This window comes from Neophocaena asiaeorientalis, unplaced genomic scaffold (assembly GCF_003031525.2).
Source record: "Neophocaena asiaeorientalis asiaeorientalis breed wild unplaced genomic scaffold, Neophocaena_asiaeorientalis_V1.1 scaffold123, whole genome shotgun sequence".
Taxonomy (NCBI): domain Eukaryota; kingdom Metazoa; phylum Chordata; class Mammalia; order Artiodactyla; family Phocoenidae; genus Neophocaena; species Neophocaena asiaeorientalis.
This window is the reverse complement of record NW_020173666.1, coordinates 9,727,983-9,733,655: the sequence shown is the minus strand read 5'-3', so window position 1 is coordinate 9,733,655 and position 5,673 is coordinate 9,727,983. Positions and strand designations below refer to the sequence as shown.

The following is a 5,673-nucleotide window of genomic DNA, read 5'->3' as shown; positions in this document are numbered from 1 at the left end:
GGGGCCCCGGTACCAAAAAAAAAAAAAAAAAAAAAAAAAAATTTGTGACTGTGCCTTATGCCTCTTGGCTATCCTGGTCCCGGCACACAATAGGTCCTGAACAAATTCGGTCAAACCTGAGGATGAGTAGAGAAGTCAGCTAGCAGGCAAAAGAGATCAAGAGAATTCCTGGAAAAAGAGACAAGATATGAGAGTGCGGGAGTTCCTAGGGAACCTGGAGCGGTTTGGGGTGGGTGAAAGATGTAGTGGGCAGTGAAGAGGTTCAGAATGACGTCAGTCATCCAAGGTAATCAGTTCGCATTCTGCTGTGACAAGACGAAGCAGGCTGCTCTTTCTCCTCCGTCTTTCCCTCACAGATCCCTGGAGAGAATCAGGTATTCTCTCTGGCCCTCTTCTGCTTGAGTCCCCACTGTTGGCCAAGCTCCCAAACATCTCCCGGGGCTGTGCCAGCAGGGTCTGACTGCTTCTGAGAGCAGAGCGCCCCTCTTCTCCCACCTCCATGGCAACCAGCGGCGCTGCGGTTGTTTCCATTCCAGGCAAAGGCGGGAAGGTGGGGAGATGGCTCTCTGCTTCTCCCAGACCCTGACAAAGCAATTACTACATTTCACATTAACTACAAAACCTGGCTGGCAACGGTGCTTTTAGAAGAAAAAAAAAAGCTAAGCCCTGGTTTCATAGATATACCTTTGCTTTTCACATTTTGTCCTTCCAGTGTATTCACTTGGGAGCAGCTGAAAATGTCCCCGTGCTTATTTTATTAGCATCGCCCATGATGCTGCTTTTCAAATAGCCGACTGGCTTAATAGAGGTGTGTAACCTTGGAAGAAGTGCGTCCACATAGAGGTTTGCGTGCCAGCCTCTAATTTCTCATCCATTCCCCTATAAGTTGAACTGCAGGCTTTAATTGGTCAAATCATTAAAGGATGTAATTAGAGCCTTGTGAAAGTAGGCTGGGGTGGAGGAGGGAAGAGGCAGACAATGGTATCCATAATCAAGGGCATCACCGAAAATGCAGTGACAGGAACTCTTCTTCCTTTGGCTTCCTGCCTTCCTGCATGCCTGCCTATGATAAGAGCTGCTGGAGCCTTCTTCAACCACTAATAAATCATTTTCAGGGCCCTATAACCTCACTGGTATAAAAATCATAGTTTCGCAGCTTCTCTGTTCTTATTAATGCAGGTCTTTCTGGGCTCTCTGGTCCACAGTAGACCTTGAAGACGCTTCCAGTGGAATAGTAGTACTTTGAGCCCGAGCTTCCTTCAAGGGGTCTGTGAATAGAGACCAAGGCAGCTCTCTCTGGCAAATTCTGCAGCTTGCATCCGCTAGGTTCCAGGGCGGACAGTGACCCACGTGTAGCTCCTGATGAGTTGCTGATTAAACCTCAAGAAACACAACACAGACAGGTTGAGAGAAAGGACCTCAGAATCGGGGTGCTAAGAAAAAGTGATTTGGAGGCCTCACCACAGAGAACAGTCCCAGAGGCCCAAACTCTTCAGGACTTGATCCCAAAGGAATGGCTACTAGTTCTGCTTGAGGCACGGGGAGGTCCAAGGAGGCTCTCTACCCCGTCCTGCCCATAACATGATTTAATGTGATTTACAAACGAGTGGCATGCACAGGATGCCAGAGAATATGTGTATTCCTGCAGAAATCAGACCATACACTTGAAAGTTTGGGGCCAGATTCTGAAATGCAGAATCAAGAAACGCAGCCAGGATTTGTCCCAGCATCCTTCTTTCTAAAAGCTGCTTAATTAGGAGGTGACTAACTTCAGAATGACTGTTATCACTGACAGGCAGGCAGAAAGATAGCAAGAACTGACCACACTTCCAAGATTCTCCCTCAATTACCCTCGCTTTGATCTCCTGCAAAAGAAAAAGAAGGAAAGAAAGAAGGGAAAGGAACTTTCTCAGGGCAACTGGCTCTAATTGTAGCCTTTATGGTTTTTTTGTTCACTCTTCAATAAAATCTCCTTATGTGAGCTCAGAAGTTCACACACCAATTAAATGTGCATTTGTAGTGTGTCTAAGATTGTGGCTCTCTTTTAACTGTAAAAGTACTTTGGTAAGAAAATAAAATTGTGGGAAGACCCAGTCACAGCATCTTTTCGTCTGGCATTAAGGTGGGATCTGGAAATGCGTACCTAGGGCTCTTCCAAGGGCTTTGGCAGAAAGTCCCCAGAGGCACCAGGAAGAAGGAACCTGTGTAGTTGGTGACACTGGATTTGCCGTAACACTTAAGAAACCCCTTTGAGACAGTGTTGACTTTGAAAACATATTGAAACATAAGTTTCATGTTTGCATTGCTCTCGTGTTGGACTCCAGCTCCCTTTTAGATTGACAGATACTCCCAATTAGCTTCAGACGGAGACACAGGAGCCAGACAGCTGGAAGGGAGCCTAGACATCAAGGTTTAGTCCAGTCCACACATTTTACAGATGAGAAAACAGGGACTGAAAGAAGTTAAGTAACTGAGAAGTATCCTCTTCAGTATTGTTTCTCCTACATGCTCACATCAAATCTAGTAACATGATATGATTTTGATGCTAAGAAAGAGGAAAATAAAACCATATCTCTATTTTATCACATACTTGAAGCCACCATCACTGTAAGTATAGCATGGCTATTCATATGAAAATAACTAAAATGTATAAAGGAAAGAATAGGAAATATAATGTCTGCAAAAGAACAAAATCAGTATCTATCAAGTCCCAACAGTCCTGGATTTGGCAGCTGGGATACCTTTGGTTCCAAGCCAAGATCACAGTAAAATTAGGGTCTGCTCTAAGAGGAAATAAAACATTTAGACAAACAAAATGGGCACAAGCAGTATCCTCTCTGAGAATTCCTGAGATAAGTAAAATAAGATATTCTACTTTTTATTTTCTACCTGTGAAAAGAAAACAAAATAGAGGTAGCTGGAGCAAAGGAACATTGAAGATGTGAATTTTAAAGTACATAAAAAAACTGGAAAGAATAATTGTCAATATATTCCCTCAGGAGCTACCTTTTGCAAAGCATCTTGGGTTTTCTTATACTACTTCATTAGTTTCTTCAGCTCTGTTATGGGAAACCTGGCAAGAAGAATAAATAAAGAGTTCAATATCTTTGCTCATTCAATAAATGTACTTAAATTTTGTTTATCAGTGTCAAATTCTCATGTGGAAATCAACCTAACAGAAAATAGATTGTGATCAACAACTCATTACGTGGGAGAAAGATGTTACAGAACGTAGACTATAAAAGACCTAGAATTTATCCTGTGTTCCGTTTCTGACCATCACATGTGGATTATGTAATGGTAAATACATCACTTAATTTTTTGCTTGAAGCTCAGTATCTATTTCTGTAAAATGGGAACAGCTCCTCTCTGTCTGGTGTGCTTTAGTCCACAAAGGGAGAATTGAAGAAAGCTAGGAGCAGAGGAGTGAGGGTAAAGGGATATAATGTAAAAGGAGTATTTATACCCACCTACAAAGAGGACTCCAAAGGTCATAAGTCTTAGGAGCTATTTGACTCTAGATTAAAGACACCAACTGAGCCATTCAAAGAGTCTAGCTAAGCCCTTAGGAGAAATTCGTTTTCAGTAAACTGTAAGGGTATAACAATCATTGATTAGTGAAAAGAAGCAGTATAACTTAAAGGTCAAAAGATGGGGCCCTGGAATCAGGCAAACAGGGTTTTATCCTACCTTTGCCATTAATGGACTACAGATCTCTTAACTTGTTATATACTGGTCTGTAAAGTGGGAATAAGATTAATACTTGAGGATTACATGAGATCATATGCCTAAAGAATCCATAACAGTGCTTGCGGTATAATAAGTATTCAATATCTGTCAGCTATGAAAAATATTACCTGTTTTTTCAAAACTTTAAGATACTTACCAGAAAACAGCAATTAAAAATACTGGACAGGGGCTTCCCTGGTGGCACAGTGGTTGAGAGTCCGCCTGCCGATGCAGAGGACACGGGTTCGTGCCCGGTCCGGGAGGATCCCACATGCCGCGGAGCGGCTGGGCCAGTGAGCCACGGCCGCTGAGCCTGCGCGTCCGGAGCCTGTGCTCCGCAAAGGGAAAGGCACAGCAGTGAGAGGCCCGGGTACCACAAAAAAAAAATACTGGACAATGTTTATGTTCAATTTAGCAAATAGTTCCTATTTTATATACAGCATATTGCAAGAGTCTGCTGCCGGGTAAGCTTTTCTAGCTTTGTGGACGCTAAGACCAAACAAGGCAGCCCCTTCGTAGACGTGGCCGCATATAGTAACAAATGGAACATAACGAGGAAAGACACCGCCCCTTTGGTGCTAACCTCACCAAACCCGTAAGGAGACAGTCAACAGCACAGACTCAGAAACACTATAATGTGCTTTGCCTTCTTAAGTGAGCTTCAACCAAAAGTATATTTGAACTGATTTCTAACTAAAAGGCTGTAGAAAAATGTGTTAAAACACGTATTAGCAGGGAAAACACTACTCCAACGATGTTGCACACAGATTGACTCCCTGGACCTTTCTCCCTTTCTGTAATCTTATGGTCACTCTACAGATCATTACTAAGGACAGGCTGGTGCTAAGCGTGTGCCAGGTGTTGAGGTTTCAAGATGAACGAGTCTTGAGGCGTCAAAGTCCATCAAGAATCGCAGGTATAAATAAATACTCAGAACCATAGTATCTGGGAAATGTCATCAAGGTATGACATCCGTGCTTGTGGAATCGAAGAATGCTTGAGAAGACAATTTTTGAATTGGGTCTTAAAGCGTGAGGACTGCTTGGCAGCGCAGAAGAGGGAATGGCTCTGTTAAAAGAAACTCAGGTGGCAGAGAGAAGAGGCTAAATAGAAGATGTCATTTCTAAATGTATCTGATACTGGGACCACAGGAATCAAATGCCACCGATATTCACAGAACTTTCTGCTCTTCCTTTTCCCCTCACTCCCCATACCTCCAGCCACAACTTAGAGCCGTGGAGGACCCCAGAATTCACCCACAACTGTAGAGATTTATAGTAGTAGTAGCCTCTGCTGCTTTTCACTGTGGGTGCAGGAAAAAAAGAAAAACATATCAACCGGGAAATTATCTGTACTCTGGGTAATGAATTCTCATTTCACACTTGAATCTGATCCCAATGGCAAGTATCAGCTGGCCACCCAGCAGGGCTTCCATTGATAGGAAGAGACTCAGGATGTCTTTGTCTGGACGTTGTGACTGCTGGCTTCCCCACAGATTTCAGAAGACCGGGAAAAGTAGCATCGGGCACAGACTTCGTAGGCTGGATGATGCTGTGTTCTGAGCTTATTCTCTTCATTTGGAATTTAGACATCACCAATTCCCAGAATTAGAAAGCTGAATTTTCTTCTTAAGAATATACAAAGAGGCTTAGTTCCATAAATACTGGCTTATTTCAGTCCACTAGGAATAACACATGCAAGTATATGTGTGTATGTGTACATGTAGGTATATATATACATGTACACTAAAATGTATAAAGTAAGAATAAAAAATATAAAGTCTGAAAGAGAACAAGAACACTGTCTCCTCTGGTATCCATAACGTATGTCGTATGCATATATATTAGTGTGCATTATGCACAGTATTCTAGACAATGTTTTCTTATTTCTTGGGAAAGAAGGGGTGTGTTGTGTGTGTGTGTGTGTGTGTGTGTGTGTATCTTC

General features: G+C 42.7%; 1 protein-coding gene across 1 annotated transcript in view; it reads left to right on the top strand.

The window, feature by feature from the left end:
• Window positions 1–5,673, top strand: part of NOX3 (NADPH oxidase 3) — a 58,407-nt gene that overhangs the window by 4,619 nt on the left and 48,115 nt on the right. The window lies entirely within an intron of this gene.